The sequence below is a fragment of the Protopterus annectens genome, chromosome 2.part1 (assembly GCF_019279795.1).
Source record: "Protopterus annectens isolate FY-2018-M chromosome 2.part1, PAN1.0, whole genome shotgun sequence".
In the NCBI taxonomy this organism is placed as follows: Eukaryota; Metazoa; Chordata; order Ceratodontiformes; family Protopteridae; genus Protopterus; species Protopterus annectens.
Window position 1 is genome coordinate 455,056,301 of NC_056729.1, and position 19,098 is coordinate 455,075,398.

The 19,098-nt window shown below is 32.0% G+C and overlaps 6 non-coding genes across 6 annotated transcripts; all 6 read left to right on the forward strand.

Annotated features, from left to right (window-relative positions):
• The first annotated feature begins 1,702 nt into the window (after positions 1-1,702).
• LOC122795161 lies at positions 1,703-1,834 on the forward strand. The gene has a single exon (XR_006363768.1). It is a non-coding gene; the product is annotated as a U4 spliceosomal RNA (small nuclear RNA).
• A 3,156-nt stretch (positions 1,835-4,990) lies between these two features.
• Positions 4,991-5,121, forward strand: LOC122795147. Its single transcript, XR_006363756.1, has one exon. It is a non-coding gene; the product is annotated as a U4 spliceosomal RNA (small nuclear RNA).
• Positions 5,122-8,278: 3,157 nt separating this feature from the next.
• On the forward strand, positions 8,279-8,411 carry LOC122795141. Its single transcript, XR_006363751.1, has one exon. It is a non-coding gene; the product is annotated as a U4 spliceosomal RNA (small nuclear RNA).
• A 3,164-nt stretch (positions 8,412-11,575) lies between these two features.
• Positions 11,576-11,711, forward strand: LOC122795140. Its single transcript, XR_006363750.1, has one exon. It is a non-coding gene; the product is annotated as a U4 spliceosomal RNA (small nuclear RNA).
• A 3,158-nt stretch (positions 11,712-14,869) lies between these two features.
• LOC122795136 lies at positions 14,870-15,005 on the forward strand. The gene has a single exon (XR_006363746.1). It is a non-coding gene; the product is annotated as a U4 spliceosomal RNA (small nuclear RNA).
• A 3,158-nt stretch (positions 15,006-18,163) lies between these two features.
• On the forward strand, positions 18,164-18,299 carry LOC122795137. Its single transcript, XR_006363747.1, has one exon. It is a non-coding gene; the product is annotated as a U4 spliceosomal RNA (small nuclear RNA).
• The last annotated feature ends 799 nt before the right edge of the window (positions 18,300-19,098 follow it).

Here is a 19,098-nt window from a genome sequence, read left to right on the forward strand (position 1 = left end):
AAAATATGGTAAAAATAAAATTAAAGTTTTGTTACTGAAATTGAAAACCTTGAGAAAAGATTCTTTAGCAATATGAATGTGAACTGAGTAGAGTGAAAAATTCACCCACACATTTGAAAATATTGCGGTACATTGTTTTTGTTTGAAAAAATATCCTGCATTTCACTTTGGTGGTTTAAGCTGTAATTACCTCTTTCCAAAAAGCAAAAGAAGGAATATCAAAAGTTACAGTTATTTCTCACTTTATTCTTTGTCAGCCTTTCCTAATTTTCAGGGAGAAAGACAATATTTCTGCAATTTTTAGTGTGTGATGAAAAAAAGCTGCCTACAATATATGCAGTTCTGAAAACTGCACCGAATGAAATCAGAATGTTTAAAACAGAATTTATCATTGTCTCCAATGCACCTTTTGTTGTACAATAAATTTCAGAACCCATGTTTCTGAGTAAGCGTAGCTTTCAGGAAACTCATAGTCCCTGAAAAGATATATTGCTTTGAATTTGTTGGGTTGCTGTCTGTTGACTGAGGTAATATCCTGTTGGTGTTACAAAGTAAATAGGTATTGAAAACCTATGAGAATTCACAAATGACATCACTGTGAGGTTGCTGCATTAGAGAGAGACATGCAGAAGAAAGGAGGCATAGCAAAATAGAATTGATATTTTGTAGCCCAAAGAAAAATATCAATTAAATTTAATTAGGTATACTGTAACTCACAAAAACATGATAGATATAGGTTTGTGAGAGATGACACATGGCCCTTAAACATGATTACTGATGGAGTACAAATGGTATGGATCAGTTTTAGGAGTAATTAAACAGGTACTATCCAAGTTTACAGATCGAGATATTTTTAATTCAAAAGTCGTCTAATTAATTTCCCAAAATTTTAAGTAGCTGAAAGCCCATTGTTGGCAAAGTTGAGACAAAGTTGAATCCTTGCTTCAGACTTTATGGAAAAAGGCAAAAAAGATTTTGCACTAGCTATAGTATAGATGTGCTCATAGAATTATTCATAAGATTCCATGATTTTTGAATATCTTATAACATAGATTCAGTCATTATAAGACTTCCAAGGATGGAAGCTATAATATATTTGTAGTAGTGCAAATTAGACAGGGAAAAAAAAATCAACTTTCCACAGATCTGATGCAGACTTTTGAGTTAGATAGTAAAATAAGAGTTGACTAAGAATAATCAGATACCTAAGACAGTAGAAGCATTGCATAATAGCAGTGATGATCTGCTTAATTAACATACAAATTAAAAAAGATACTATCAGAAGAGCATCTTCTAAAAAGTCGCTTCTTGTGCTTTAAAAAATCTCATTTGTAAAGTTAATGTTAAGCTATTGTGCAGTAGCTAAAGTTTTTGTGAGAGTGTCTATGAATTCTCCTAAGCATTATGAATTAAAGATTTTCTGTACATTTTCTGTGTTATGAGATATTTTTGAAACATGGCTAATATATAGAAATGCAGTGTTATGTAATGTGAAAAACCTATTGTGTCATTCTTATCTTTTAGAACGATATGCCAGTTTAGTAAAATGAGTGTTAAAATTTACAAAGGAAAAAGCATGGCAAACCTTTTTGAAAAGACTTGACATTATTTGCATATTCCATCCCAGAATGCATCAGGAAAGTCTCCACAAGCTGTCAAAGTCTTTGCAATATAGGGAAGTATGAGCCCCAGTTATCTTTTTAGCTTTGCAGTGGTAATATCATAGCCAATGAAGGTTTACTGAGGGGTGATTATTACTATTTTAAAAATTTACCCAATACCCGTTAAGTCTGTTTTATGACAGACTTGACAATTTTTACTGTCTCTGAGGAGACTTTGTATATTGTAAAAATTAGGCTCTTGGAGAGTAGGTCTTTTACGTATTTTTATGACAGCATTGTGCTTTTTAAAAGTTGATACTTCAATTTTTGTGAACAGATGATTGAAGTACACTTATTTTTTATGACATATTTTTCATTTCTAATTTTCGTTTATTTAAATATTGGTGTAAAAGTTGTTTTTTATTATTTTATTTATGCGGCAATAAAGATATAACAGATAGATTTCCATGTTTTAATAATGTTGGCAAGGTGAAGTCATTAAAGTACTTCATGTAGATTTTCTTCTTCATTGCAATATCATTTGCTTAAAGTAGGGTAGGATTTTTCAATAGACCCATTTCATTACATACCTTCTGAAAGTATATTTCAGTAAGCAGTAGAAATGACAGTCTTAATTTATCAAAATACTTTGTAAATGGATGTAGACCTCTGGATCCATCAACATGTTGTTGTAGCACGATACCCATATTTTAATGATTGTCTATTTAAAACGCAGACTGTGGGGTATTGTTCAGCCAGCGTTTTGATGGAAAACAGGATGAAACAGAACCTATCAATTTATTCAGTAAACTGAGTTGTATATCTTTGCTTTGTCCAAGTTTGATTTAGTTTAAAATAGTAGTATAAATCTTGGCCTCTGTGCTTCTGTGATTGAAGGGACATTTACTTACTTAAGTCACCTCAGGATGGTTGATTGATATTTGTGCAAAGTGATGAAGCAGGCTTAAGCATTGTGTGAAAGTGTAGGCACCACAGCATGTGTTTGAAAATGTTACATTTTTAAATTCCCAGAGGGTTTGGAATACTTTTTTCAATGGATTCTTTCTAAGCAAAAAAACCTGCTTTGCACATTATGTATATTTAAACATTACATTAGTTAATTAGCTTAGAAAAGTAGTCTTCGTAGCTCCAATTGTGAAAGGCTTGTCTTTATGAAGCAGTGGATGGAAGATGTTAATGGAATCACAGCAGAGAGTCAGATCCTATGAGATATCAAAAAGGTGGATAGAATAAAATATGCCGTGACTCGTGAATCTACACACTTTTAAGGAGTATGAGATGATAGAATAGAGTAGTTGCACAAAAGGGAAAGAGGCAGTATAACTGTCTGCCTCTACTGCATTTGCAGATTTGCATTTTAGTGTTTCTTGCAAGTTGAAATGAATAACATATTTCTGATATCGCTCAAAATGACTGAGGAACACTATGTTATTTACTCAGTTGTGTCTGCATTGTTACACAAGGTTTCATTTTGACATTATATCTCTATGTGCACCTGAAATGAGATGTATAATGAGCTTACATCCGGCAAACTGCATTCTTGAAATGAACACCATTGTGGCAAATATTTAAAACTTCCATCATTCTGAAAATTAAAGCTTAAAATTAAGTTCAAATTATTTCTGCAAATATTACTAGAAACTGTGGAACGCTTTGTACAACATTTAAAATATGGTAAAAAAATAAAATTAAAGTTTTGTTACTGAAATTGAAAACCTTGAGAAAAGATTCTTTAGCAATATGAATGTGAACTGAGTAGAGTGAAAAATTCACCCACACATTTGAAAATATTGCGGTACATTGTTTTTGTTTGAAAAAAATATCCTGCATTTCACTTTGGTGGTTTAAGCTGTAATTACCTCTTTCCAAAAAGCAAAAGAAGGAATATCAAAAGTTACAGTTATTTCTCACTTTATTCTTTGTCAGCCTTTCCTAATTTTCAGGGAGAAAGACAATATTTCTGCAATTTTTAGTGTGTGATGAAAAAAAGCTGCCTACAATATATGCAGTTCTGAAAACTGCACCGAATGAAATCAGAATGTTTAAAACAGAATTTATCATTGTCTCCAATGCACCTTTTGTTGTACAATAAATTTCAGAACCCATGTTTCTGAGTAAGCGTAGCTTTCAGGAAACTCATAGTCCCTGAAAAGATATATTGCTTTGAATTTGTTGGGTTGCTGTCTGTTGACTGAGGTAATATCCTGTTGGTGTTACAAAGTAAATAGGTATTGAAAACCTATGAGAATTCACAAATGACATCACTGTGAGGTTGCTGCATTAGAGAGAGACATGCAGAAGAAAGGAGGCATAGCAAAATAGAATTGATATTTTGTAGCCCAAAGAAAAATATCAATTAAATTTAATTAGGTATACTGTAACTCACAAAAACATGATAGATATAGGTTTGTGAGAGATGACACATGGCCCTTAAACATGATTACTGATGGAGTACAAATGGTATGGATCAGTTTTAGGAGTAATTAAACAGGTACTATCCAAGTTTACAGATCGAGATATTTTTAATTCAAAAGTCGTCTAATTAATTTCCCAAAATTTTAAGTAGCTGAAAGCCCATTGTTGGCAAAGTTGAGACAAAGTTGAATCCTTGCTTCAGACTTTATGGAAAAAGGCAAAAAAGATTTTGCACTAGCTATAGTATAGATGTGCTCATAGAATTATTCATAACATTCCATGATTTTTGAATATCTTATAACATAGATTCAGTCATTATAAGACTTCCAAGGATGGAAGCTATAATATATTTGTAGTAGTGCAAATTAGACAGGGAAAAAAATCAACTTTCCACAGATCTGATGCAGACTTTTGAGTTAGATAGTAAAATAAGAGTTGACTAAGAATAATCAGATACCTAAGACAGTAGAAGCATTGCATAATAGCAGTGATGATCTGCTTAATTAACATACAAATTAAAAAAGATACTATCAGAAGAGCATCTTCTAAAAAGTCGCTTCTTGTGCTTTAAAAAATCTCATTTGTAAAGTTAATGTTAAGCTATTGTGCAGTAGCTAAAGTTTTATGAGAGTGTCTATGAATTCTCCTAAGCATTATGAATTAAAGATTTTCTGTACATTTTCTGTGTTATGAGATATTTTTGAAACATGGCTAATATATAGAAATGCAGTGTTATGTAATGTGAAAAACCTATTGTGTCATTCTTATCTTTTAGAACGATATGCCAGTTTAGTAAAATGAGTGTTAAAATTTACAAAGGAAAAAGCATGGCAAACCTTTTTGAAAAGACTTGACATTATTTGCATATTCCATCCCAGAATGCATCAGGAAAGTCTCCACAAGCTGTCAAAGTCTTTGCAATATAGGGAAGTATGAGCCCCAGTTATCTTTTTAGCTTTGCAGTGGTAATATCATAGCCAATGAAGGTTTACTGAGGCGTGATTATTGCTATTTGAAAACTTTACCCAATACCCGTTAAGTCTGTTTTATGACAGACTTGACAATTTTACTGTCTCTGAGGAGACTTTGTATATTGTAAAAATTAGGCTTCGGAGAGTAGGTCTTTTACATATTTTTATGACAGCATGTTGTGCTTTTTAAAAGTTGATACTTCAATTTTTGAGAACAGATGATTGAAGTACACTTATTTTTTATGACATATTTTTCATTTCTCATTTTCGTTTATTTAAATATTGGTGTAAAAAGTTGTTTTTATTATTTTATTTATGCCAATAAAGATATAACAGATAGATTTCCATGTTTTAATAATGTTGGCAAGGTGAAGTCATTAAAGTACTTCATGTAGATTTTCTTCTTCATTGCAATATCATTTTTTTAAAGTAGGGTAGGATTTTTCAATAGACCCATTTCATTACATACCTTCTGAAAGTATATTTCAGTAAGCAGTAGAAATGACAGTCTTAATTTATCAAAATACTTTGTAAATGGATGTAGACCTCTGGATCCATCAACATGTTGTTGTAGCACGATACCCATATTTTAATGATTGTCTATTTAAAACGCAGACTGTGGGGTATTGTTCAGCCAGCGTTTTGATGGAAAACAGGATGAAACAGAACCTATCAATTTATTCAGTAAACTGAGTTGTATATCTTTGCTTTGTCCAAGTTTGATTTAGTTTAAAATAGTAGTATAAATCTTGGCCTCTGTGCTTCTGTGATTGAAGGGACATTTACTTACTTAAGTCACCTCAGGATGGTTGATTGATATTTGTGCAAAGTGATGAAGCAGGCTTAAGCATTGTGTGAAAGTGTAGGCACCACAGCATGTGTTTGAAAATGTTACATTTTTAAATTCCCAGAGGGTTTGGAATACTTTTTTCAATGGATTCTTTCTAAGCAAAAAAACCTGCTTTGCACATTATGTATATTTAAACATTACATTAGTTAATTAGCTTAGAAAAGTAGTCTTCGTAGCTCCAATTGTGAAAGGCTTGTCTTTATGAAGCAGTGGATGGAAGATGTTAATGGAATCACAGCAGAGAGTCAGATCCTATGAGATATCAAAAAGGTGGATAGAATAAAATATGCCGTGACTCGTGAATCTACACACTTTTAAGGAGTATGAGATGATAGAATAGTGTAGTTGCACAAAAGGGAAAGAGGCAGTATAACTGTCTGCCTCTACTGCATTTGCAGATTTGCATTTTAGTGTTTCTTGCAAGTTGAAATGAATAACATATTTCTGATATCGCTCAAAATGACTGAGGAACACTATGTTATTTACTCAGTTGTGTCTGCATTGTTACACAAGGTTTCATTTTGACATTATATCTCTATGTGCACCTGAAATGAGATGTATAATGAGCTTACATCTGGCAAACTGCATTTTTGAAATGAACACCATTGTGGCAAATATTTAAAACTTCCATCATTCTGAAAATTAAAGCTTAAAATTAAGTTCAAATTATTTCTGCAAATATTACTAGAAACTGTGGAACGCTTTGTACAACATTTAAAATATGGTAAAAAATAAAATTAAAGTTTTGTTACTGAAATTGAAAACCTTGAGAAAAGATTCTTTAGCAATATGAATGTGAACTGAGTAGAGTGAAAAATTCACCCACACATTTGAAAATATTGCGGTACATTGTTTTTGTTTGAAAAAAAATATCCTGCATTTCACTTTGGTGGTTTAAGCTGTAATTACCTCTTTCCAAAAAGCAAAAGAAGGAATATCAAAAGTTACAGTTATTTCTCACTTTATTCTTTGTCAGCCTTTCCTAATTTTCAGGGAGAAAGACAATATTTCTGCAATTTTTAGTGTGTGATGAAAAAAAGCTGCCTACAATATATGCAGTTCTGAAAACTGCACCGAATGAAATCAGAATGTTTAAAACAGAATTTATCATTGTCTCCAATGCACCTTTTGTTGTACAATAAATTTCAGAACCCATGTTTCTGAGTAAGCGTAGCTTTCAGGAAACTCATAGTCCCTGAAAAGATATATTGCTTTGAATTTGTTGGGTTGCTGTCTGTTGACTGAGGTAATATCCTGTTGGTGTTACAAAGTAAATAGGTATTGAAAACCTATGAGAATTCACAAATGACATCACTGTGAGGTTGCTGCATTAGAGAGAGACATGCAGAAGAAAGGAGGCATAGCAAAATAGAATTGATATTTTGTAGCCCAAAGAAAAATATCAATTAAATTTAATTAGGTATACTGTAACTCACAAAAACATGATAGATATAGGTTTGTGAGAGATGACACATGGCCCTTAAACATGATTACTGATGGAGTACAAATGGTATGGATCAGTTTTAGGAGTAATTAAACAGGTACTATCCAAGTTTACAGATCGAGATATTTTTAATTCAAAAGTCGTCTAATTAATTTCCCAAAATTTTAAGTAGCTGAAAGCCCATTGTTGGCAAAGTTGAGACAAAGTTGAATCCTTGCTTCAGACTTTATGGAAAAAGGCAAAAAAGATTTTGCACTAGCTATAGTATAGATGTGCTCATAGAATTATTCATAACATTCCATGATTTTTGAATATCTTATAACATAGATTCAGTCATTATAAGACTTCCAAGGATGGAAGCTATAATATATTTGTAGTAGTGCAAATTAGACAGGGAAAAAAATCAACTTTCCACAGATCTGATGCAGACTTTTGAGTTAGATAGTAAAATAAGAGTTGACTAAGAATAATCAGATACCTAAGACAGTAGAAGCATTGCATAATAGCAGTGATGATCTGCTTAATTAACATACAAATTAAAAAAGATACTATCAGAAGAGCATCTTCTAAAAAGTCGCTTCTTGTGCTTTACAAAAATCTCATTTGTAAAGTTAATGTTAAGCTATTGTGCAGTAGCTAAAGTTTTTGTGAGAGTGTCTATGAATTCTCCTAAGCATTATGAATTAAAGATTTTCTGTACATTTTCTGTGTTATGAGATATTTTTGAAACATGGCTAATATATAGAAATGCAGTGTTATGTAATGTGAAAAACCTATTGTGTCATTCTTATCTTTTAGAACGATATGCCAGTTTAGTAAAATGAGTGTTAAAATTTACAAAGGAAAAAGCATGGCAAACCTTTTTGAAAAGACTTGACATTATTTGCATATTCCATCCCAGAATGCATCAGGAAAGTCTCCACAAGCTGTCAAAGTCTTTGCAATATAGGGAAGTATGAGCCCCAGTTATCTTTTTAGCTTTGCAGTGGTAATATCATAGCCAATGAAGGTTTACTGAGGCGTGATTATTGCTATTTGAAAACTTTACCCAATACCCGTTAAGTCTGTTTTATGACAGACTTGACAATTTTTTACTGTCTCTGAGGAGACTTTGTATAGTGTAAAAATTAGGCTTCGGAGAGTAGGTCTTTTTACGTATTTTTTATGACAGCATGTTGTGCTTTTTAAAAGTTGATACTTCAATTTTTGAGAACAGATGATTGAAGTACACTTATTTTTTATGACATATTTTTCATTTCTCATTTTCGTTTATTTAAATATTGCTGTAAAAAGTTGATTTTTATTATTTTATTTATGCGGCAATAAAGATATAACAGATAGATTTCCATGTTTTAATAATGTTGGCAAGGTGAAGTCATTAAAGTACTTCATGTAGATTTTCTTCTTCATTGCAATATCATTTTTTTAAAGTAGGGTAGGATTTTTCAATAGACCCATTTCATTACATACCTTCTGAAAGTATATTTCAGTAAGCAGTAGAAATGACAGTCTTAATTTATCAAAATACTTTGTAAATGGATGTAGACCTCTGGATCCATCAACATGTTGTTGTAGCACGATACCCATATTTTAATGATTGTCTATTTAAAACGCAGACTGTGGGGTATTGTTCAGCCAGCGTTTTGATGGAAAACAGGATGAAACAGAACCTATCAATTTATTCAGTAAACTGAGTTGTATATCTTTGCTTTGTCCAAGTTTGATTTAGTTTAAAATAGTAGTATAAATCTTGGCCTCTGTGCTTCTGTGATTGAAGGGACATTTACTTACTTAAGTCACCTCAGGATGGTTGATTGATATTTGTGCAAAGTGATGAAGCAGGCTTAAGCATTGTGTGAAAGTGTAGGCACCACAGCATGTGTTTGAAAATGTTACATTATTAAATTCCCAGAGGGTTTGGAATACTTTTTTCAATGGATTCTTTCTAAGCAAAAAAACCTGCTTTGCACATTATGTATATTTAAACATTACATTAGTTAATTAGCTTAGAAAAGTAGTCTTCGTAGCTCCAATTGTGAAAGGCTTGTCTTTATGAAGCAGTGGATGGAAGATGTTAATGGAATCACAGCAGAGAGTCAGATCCTATGAGATATCAAAAAGGTGGATAGAATAAAATATGCCGTGACTCGTGAATCTACACACTTTTAAGGAGTATGAGATGATAGAATAGTGTAGTTGCACAAAAGGGAAAGAGGCAGTATAACTGTCTGCCTCTACTGCATTTGCAGATTTGCATTTTAGTGTTTCTTGCAAGTTGAAATGAATAACATATTTCTGATATCGCTCAAAATGACTGAGGAACACTATGTTATTTACTCAGTTGTGTCTGCATTGTTACACAAGGTTTCATTTTGACATTATATCTCTATGTGCACCTGAAATGAGATGTATAATGAGCTTACATCTGGCAAACTGCATTTTTGAAATGAACACCATTGTGGCAAATATTTAAAACTTCCATCATTCTGAAAATTAAAGCTTAAAATTAAGTTCAAATTATTTCTGCAAATATTACTAGAAACTGTGGAACGCTTTGTACAACATTTAAAATATGGTAAAAAATAAAATTAAAGTTTTGTTACTGAAATTGAAAACCTTGAGAAAAGATTCTTTAGCAATATGAATGTGAACTGAGTAGAGTGAAAAATTCACCCACACATTTGAAAATATTGCGGTACATTGTTTTTGTTTGAAAAAAAATATCCTGCATTTCACTTTGGTGGTTTAAGCTGTAATTACCTCTTTCCAAAAAGCAAAAGAAGGAATATCAAAAGTTACAGTTATTTCTCACTTTATTCTTTGTCAGCCTTTCCTAATTTTCAGGGAGAAAGACAATATTTCTGCAATTTTTAGTGTGTGATGAAAAAAAGCTGCCTACAATATATGCAGTTCTGAAAACTGCACCGAATGAAATCAGAATGTTTAAAACAGAATTTATCATTGTCTCCAATGCACCTTTTGTTGTACAATAAATTTCAGAACCCATGTTTCTGAGTAAGCGTAGCTTTCAGGAAACTCATAGTCCCTGAAAAGATATATTGCTTTGAATTTGTTGGGTTGCTGTCTGTTGACTGAGGTAATATCCTGTTGGTGTTACAAAGTAAATAGGTATTGAAAACCTATGAGAATTCACAAATGACATCACTGTGAGGTTGCTGCATTAGAGAGAGACATGCAGAAGAAAGGAGGCATAGCAAAATAGAATTGATATTTTGTAGCCCAAAGAAAAATATCAATTAAATTTAATTAGGTATACTGTAACTCACAAAAACATGATAGATATAGGTTTGTGAGAGATGACACATGGCCCTTAAACATGATTACTGATGGAGTACAAATGGTATGGATCAGTTTTAGGAGTAATTAAACAGGTACTATCCAAGTTTACAGATCGAGATATTTTTAATTCAAAAGTCGTCTAATTAATTTCCCAAAATTTTAAGTAGCTGAAAGCCCATTGTTGGCAAAGTTGAGACAAAGTTGAATCCTTGCTTCAGACTTTATGGAAAAAGGCAAAAAAGATTTTGCACTAGCTATAGTATAGATGTGCTCATAGAATTATTCATAACATTCCATGATTTTTGAATATCTTATAACATAGATTCAGTCATTATAAGACTTCCAAGGATGGAAGCTATAATATATTTGTAGTAGTGCAAATTAGACAGGGAAAAAAATCAACTTTCCACAGATCTGATGCAGACTTTTGAGTTAGATAGTAAAATAAGAGTTGACTAAGAATAATCAGATACCTAAGACAGTAGAAGCATTGCATAATAGCAGTGATGATCTGCTTAATTAACATACAAATTAAAAAAGATACTATCAGAAGAGCATCTTCTAAAAAGTCGCTTCTTGTGCTTTAAAAAAATCTCATTTGTAAAGTTAATGTTAAGCTATTGTGCAGTAGCTAAAGTTTTTGTGAGAGTGTCTATGAATTCTCCTAAGCATTATGAATTAAAGATTTTCTGTACATTTTCTGTGTTATGAGATATTTTTGAAACATGGCTAATATATAGAAATGCAGTGTTATGTAATGTGAAAAACCTATTGTGTCATTCTTATCTTTTAGAACGATATGCCAGTTTAGTAAAATGAGTGTTAAAATTTACAAAGGAAAAAGCATGGCAAACCTTTTTGAAAAGACTTGACATTATTTGCATATTCCATCCCAGAATGCATCAGGAAAGTCTCCACAAGCTGTCAAAGTCTTTGCAATATAGGGAAGTATGAGCCCCAGTTATCTTTTTTTAACTTTGCGCAGTGGTAATATCATAGCCAATGAAGGTTTACTGAGGCGTGATTATTGCTATTTGAAAACTTTACCCAATACCCCGTTAAGTCTGTTTTATGACAGACTTGGCAATTTTTTATCGTCTCTGATCAGACTTTGTATATTGTAAAATTAGACTTCGGAGACTAGGAAATTTTACATAATTTTTATGACAGCATGTTGTGCTTTTTTAAAAGTTGATACTTCAATTTTTGAAAGCAGATGATTGAAGTACACTTATTTTTATGACATATTTTTCATTTCTCATTTTCGTTTATTTAAATATTGGTGTAAAAAGTTGTTTTTTATTATTTTATTTATGCGGCAATAAAGATATAACAGATAGATTTCCATGTTTTAATAATGTTGGCAAGGTGAAGTCATTAAAGTACTTCATGTAGATTTTCTTCTTCATTGCAATATCATTTTTTTAAAGTAGGGTAGGATTTTTCAATAGACCCATTTCATTACATACCTTCTGAAAGTATATTTCAGTAAGCAGTAGAAATGACAGTCTTAATTTATCAAAATACTTTGTAAATGGATGTAGACCTCTGGATCCATCAACATGTTGTTGTAGCACGATACCCATATTTTAATGATTGTCTATTTAAAACGCAGACTGTGGGGTATTGTTCAGCCAGCGTTTTGATGGAAAACAGGATGAAACAGAACCTATCAATTTATTCAGTAAACTGAGTTGTATATCTTTGCTTTGTCCAAGTTTGATTTAGTTTAAAATAGTAGTATAAATCTTGGCCTCTGTGCTTCTGTGATTGAAGGGACATTTACTTACTTAAGTCACCTCAGGATGGTTGATTGATATTTGTGCAAAGTGATGAAGCAGGCTTAAGCATTGTGTGAAAGTGTAGGCACCACAGCATGTGTTTGAAAATGTTACATTTTTAAATTCCCAGAGGGTTTGGAATACTTTTTTCAATGGATTCTTTCTAAGCAAAAAACCTGCTTTGCACATTATGTATATTTAAACATTACATTAGTTAATTAGCTTAGAAAAGTAGTCTTCGTAGCTCCAATTGTGAAAGGCTTGTCTTTATGAAGCAGTGGATGGAAGATGTTAATGGAATCACAGCAGAGAGTCAGATCCTATGAGATATCAAAAGGTGGATAGAATAAAATATGCCGTGACTCGTGAATCTACACACTTTTAAGGAGTATGAGATGATAGAATAGTGTAGTTGCACAAAAGGGAAAGAGGCAGTATAACTGTCTGCCTCTACTGCATTTGCAGATTTGCATTTTAGTGTTTCTTGCAAGTTGAAATGAATAACATATTTCTGATATCGCTCAAAATGACTGAGGAACACTATGTTATTTACTCAGTTGTGTCTGCATTGTTACACAAGGTTTCATTTTGACATTATATCTCTATGTGCACCTGAAATGAGATGTATAATGAGCTTACATCTGGCAAACTGCATTTTTGAAATGAACACCATTGTGGCAAATATTTAAAACTTCCATCATTCTGAAAATTAAAGCTTAAAATTAAGTTCAAATTATTTCTGCAAATATTGCTAGAAACTGTGGAACGCTTTGTACAACATTTAAAATATGGTAAAAAATAAAATTAAAGTTTTGTTACTGAAATTGAAAACCTTGAGAAAAGATTCTTTAGCAATATGAATGTGAACTGAGTAGAGTGAAAAATTCACCCACACATTTGAAAATATTGCGGTACATTGTTTTTGTTTGAAAAAAATATCCTGCATTTCACTTTGGTGGTTTAAGCTGTAATTACCTCTTTCCAAAAAGCAAAAGAAGGAATATCAAAAGTTACAGTTATTTCTCACTTTATTCTTTGTCAGCCTTTCCTAATTTTCAGGGAGAAAGACAATATTTCTGCAATTTTTAGTGTGTGATGAAAAAAAGCTGCCTACAATATATGCAGTTCTGAAAACTGCACCGAATGAAATCAGAATGTTTAAAACAGAATTTATCATTGTCTCCAATGCACCTTTTGTTGTACAATAAATTTCAGAACCCATGTTTCTGAGTAAGCGTAGCTTTCAGGAAACTCATAGTCCCTGAAAAGATATATTGCTTTGAATTTGTTGGGTTGCTGTCTGTTGACTGAGGTAATATCCTGTTGGTGTTACAAAGTAAATAGGTATTGAAAACCTATGAGAATTCACAAATGACATCACTGTGAGGTTGCTGCATTAGAGAGAGACATGCAGAAGAAAGGAGGCATAGCAAAATAGAATTGATATTTTGTAGCCCAAAGAAAAATATCAATTAAATTTAATTAGGTATACTGTAACTCACAAAAACATGATAGATATAGGTTTGTGAGAGATGACACATGGCCCTTAAACATGATTACTGATGGAGTACAAATGGTATGGATCAGTTTTAGGAGTAATTAAACAGGTACTATCCAAGTTTACAGATCGAGATATTTTTAATTCAAAAGTCGTCTAATTAATTTCCCAAAATTTTAAGTAGCTGAAAGCCCATTGTTGGCAAAGTTGAGACAAAGTTGAATCCTTGCTTCAGACTTTATGGAAAAAGGCAAAAAAGATTTTGCACTAGCTATAGTATAGATGTGCTCATAGAATTATTCATAACATTCCATGATTTTTGAATATCTTATAACATAGATTCAGTCATTATAAGACTTCCAAGGATGGAAGCTATAATATATTTGTAGTAGTGCAAATTAGACAGGGAAAAAAATCAACTTTCCACAGATCTGATGCAGACTTTTGAGTTAGATAGTAAAATAAGAGTTGACTAAGAATAATCAGATACCTAAGACAGTAGAAGCATTGCATAATAGCAGTGATGATCTGCTTAATTAACATACAAATTAAAAAAGATACTATCAGAAGAGCATATTCTAAAAAGTCGCTTCTTGTGCTTTAAAAATCTCATTTGTAAAGTTAATGTTAAGCTATTGTGCAGTAGCTAAAGTTTTTGTGAGAGTGTCTATGAATTCTCCTAAGCATTATGAATTAAAGATTTTCTGTACATTTTCTGTGTTATGAGATATTTTTGAAACATGGCTAATATATAGAAATGCAGTGTTATGTAATGTGAAAAACCTATTGTGTCATTCTTATCTTTTAGAACGATATGCCAGTTTAGTAAAATGAGTGTTAAAATTTACAAAGGAAAAAGCATGGCAAACCTTTTTGAAAAGACTTGACATTATTTGCATATTCCATCCCAGAATGCATCAGGAAAGTCTCCACAAGCTGTCAAAGTCTTTGCAATATAGGGAAGTATGAGCCCCAGTTATCTTTTTTTAACTTTGCGCAGTGGTAATATCATAGCCAATGAAGGTTTACTGAGGCGTGATTATTGCTATTTGAAAACTTTACCCAATACCCCGTTAAGTCTGTTTTATGACAGACTTGACAATTTTTTACTGTCTCTGAGGAGACTTTGTATATTGTAAAAATTAGGCTTTGGAGAGTAGGTCTTTTTACGTATTTTTTATGACAGCATGTTGTGCTTTTTAAAAGTTGATACTTCAATTTTTGAGAACAGATGATTGAAGTACACTTATTTTTATGACATATTTTTCATTTCTAATTTTCGTTTATTTAAATATTGGTGTAAAAAGTTGTTTTTTTATTATTTTATTTATGCGGCAATAAAGATATAACAGATAGATTTCCATGTTTTAATAATGTTGGCAAGGTGAAGTCATTAAAGTACTTCATGTAGATTTTCTTCTTCATTGCAATATCATTTTTTTAAAGTAGGGTAGGATTTTTCAATAGACCCATTTCATTACATACCTTCTGAAAGTATATTTCAGTAAGCAGTAGAAATGACAGTCTTAATTTATCAAAATACTTTGTAAATGGATGTAGACCTCTGGATCCATCAACATGTTGTTGTAGCACGATACCCATATTTTAATGATTGTCTATTTAAAACGCAGACTGTGGGGTATTGTTCAGCCAGCGTTTTGATGGAAAACAGGATGAAACAGAACCTATCAATTTATTCAGTAAACTGAGTTGTATATCTTTGCTTTGTCCAAGTTTGATTTAGTTTAAAATAGTAGTATAAATCTTGGCCTCTGTGCTTCTGTGATTGAAGGGACATTTACTTACTTAAGTCACCTCAGGATGGTTGATTGATATTTGTGCAAAGTGATGAAGCAGGCTTAAGCATTGTGTGAAAGTGTAGGCACCACAGCATGTGTTTGAAAATGTTACATTTTTAAATTCCCAGAGGGTTTGGAATACTTTTTTCAATGGATTCTTTCTAAGCAAAAAAACCTGCTTTGCACATTATGTATATTTAAACATTACATTAGTTAATTAGCTTAGAAAAGTAGTCTTCGTAGCTCCAATTGTGAAAGGCTTGTCTTTATGAAGCAGTGGATGGAAGATGTTAATGGAATCACAGCAGAGAGTCAGATCCTATGAGATATCAAAAAGGTGGATAGAATAAAATATGCCGTGACTCGTGAATCTACACACTTTTAAGGAGTATGAGATGATAGAATAGTGTAGTTGCACAAAAGGGAAAGAGGCAGTAAAACTGTCTGCCTCTACTGCATTTGCAGATTTTTTAGTGTTTCTTGCAAGTTGAAATGAATAACATATTTCTGATATCGCTCAAAATGACTGAGGAACACTATGTTATTTACTCAGTTGTGTCAGCATTGTTACACAAGGTTTCATTTTGACATTATATCTCTATGTGCACCTGAAATGAGATGTATAATGAGCTTACATCTGGCAAACTGCATTTTTGAAATGAACACCATTGTGGCAAATATTTAAAACTTCCATTATTCTGAAAATTAAAGCTTAAAATGAAGTTCAAATTATTTCTGCAAATATTGCTAGAAACTGTGGAACGCTTTGTACAACATTTAAAATATGGTAAAAAAATAAAATTAAAGTTTTGTTACTGAAATTGAAAACCTTGAGAAAAGATTCTTTAGCAATATGAATGTGAACTGAGTAGAGTGAAAAATTCACCCACACATTTGAAAATATTGCGGTACATTGTTTTTGTTTTAAAAAAATATCCTGCATTTCACTTTGGTGGTTTAAGCTGTAATTACCCCTTTGCAAAAAGCAAAAGAAGGAATATCAAAAATTAGAGTTATTTCTCACTTTATTCTTTGTCAGCCTTTCCTAATTTTCAGGGAGAAAGACAATATTTCTGCATTTTTTAGTGTGTGATGAAAAAAAGCTGCCTACAATATATGCAGTTCTGAAAACTGCACCGAATGAAATCAGAATGTTTAAAACAGAATTTATCATTGTCTCCAATGCACCTTTTGTTGTACAATAAATTTCAGAACCCATGTTTCTGAGTAAGCGTAGCTTTCAGGAAACTCATAGTCCCTGAAAAGATATATTGCTTTGAATTTGTTGGGTTGCTGTCTGTTGACTGAGGTAATATCCTGTTGGTGTTACAAAGTAAATAGGTATTGAAAACCTATGAGAATTCACAAATGACATCACTGTGAGGTTGCTGCATTAGAGAGAGACATGCAGAAGAAAGGAGGCATAGCAAAATAGAATTGATATTTTGTAGCCCAAAGAAAAATATCAATTAAATTTAATTAGGTATACTGTAACTCACAAAAACATGATAGATATAGGTTTGTGAGAGATGACACATGGCCCTTAAACATGATTACTGATGGAGTACAAATGGTATGGATCAGTTTTAGGAGTAATTAAACAGGTACTATCCAAGTTTACAGATCGAGATATTTTTAATTCAAAAGTCGTCTAATTAATTTCCCAAAATTTTAAGTAGCTGAAAGCCCATTGTTGGCAAAGTTGAGACAAAGTTGAATCCTTGCTTCAGACTTTATGGAAAAAGGCAAAAAAGATTTTGCACTAGCTATAGTATAGATGTGCTCATAGAATTATTCATAACATTCCATGATTTTTGAATATCTTATAACATAGATTCAGTCATTATAAGACTTCCAAGGATGGAAGCTATAATATATTTGTAGTAGTGCAAATTAGACAGGGAAAAAATCAACTTTCCACAGATCTGATGCAGACTTTTGAGTTAGATAGTAAAATAAGAGTTGACTAAGAATAATCAGATACCTAAGACAGTAGAAGCATTGCATAATAGCAGTGATGATCTGCTTAATTAACATACAAATTAAAAAAGATACTATCAGAAGAGCATCTTCTAAAAAGTCGCTTCTTGTGCTTTAAAAAATCTCATTTGTAAAGTTAATGTTAAGCTATTGTGCAGTAGCTAAAGTTTTTGTGAGAGTGTCTATGAATTCTCCTAAGCATTATGAATTAAAGATTTTCTGTACATTTTCTGTGTTATGAGATATTTTTGAAACATGGCTAATATATAGAAATGCAGTGTTATGTAATGTGAAAAACCTATTGTGTCATTCTTATCTTTTAGAACGATATGCCAGTTTAGTAAAATGAGTGTTAAAATTTACAAAGGAAAAAGCATGGCAAACCTTTTTGAAAAGACTTGACATTATTTGCATATTCCATCCCAGAATGCATCAGGAAAGTCTCCACAAGCTGTCAAAGTCTTTGCAATATAGGGAAGTATGAGCCCCAGTTATCTTTTTTTAACTTTGCGCAGTGGTAATATCATAGCCAATGAAGGTTTACTGAGGCGTGATTATTGCTATTTGAAAACTTTACCCAATACCCCGTTAAGTCTGTTTTATGACAGACTTGACAATTTTTTACTGTCTCTGAGGAGACTTTGTATATTGTAAAAATTAGTCTTCGGAGAGTAGGTCTTTTTACGTATTTTTTATGACAGCATGTTGTGCTTTTTAAAAGTTGATACTTCAATTTTTGAGAACAGATGATTGAAGTACACTTATTTTTTATGACATATTTTTCATTTCTCATTTTCGTTTATTTAAATATTGGTGTAAAAGTTGTTTTTTATTATTTTATTTATGCGGCAATAAAGATATAACAGATAGATTTCCATGTTTTAATAATGTTGGCAAGGTGAAGTCATTAAAGTACTTCATGTAGATTTTCTTCTTCATTGCAATATCATTTTTTTAAAGTAGGGTAGGATTTTTCAATAGACCCATTTCATTACATACCTTCTGAAAGTATATTTCAGTAAGCAGTAGAAATGACAGTCTTAATTTATCAAAATACTTTGTAAATGGATGTAGACCTCTGGATCCATCAACATGTTGTTGTAGCACGATACCCATATTTTAATGATTGTCTATTTAAAACGCAGACTGTGGGGTATTGTTCAGCCAGCGTTTTGATGGAAAACAGGATGAAACAGAACCTATCAATTTATTCAGTAAACTGAGTTGTATATCTTTGCTTTGTCCAAGTTTGATTTAGTTTAAAATAGTAGTATAAATCTTGGCCTCTGTGCTTCTGTGATTGAAGGGACATTTACTTACTTAAGTCACCTCAGGATGGTTGATTGATATTTGTGCAAAGTGATGAAGCAGGCTTAAGCATTGTGTGAAAGTGTAGGCACCACAGCATGTGTTTGAAAATGTTACATTTTTAAATTCC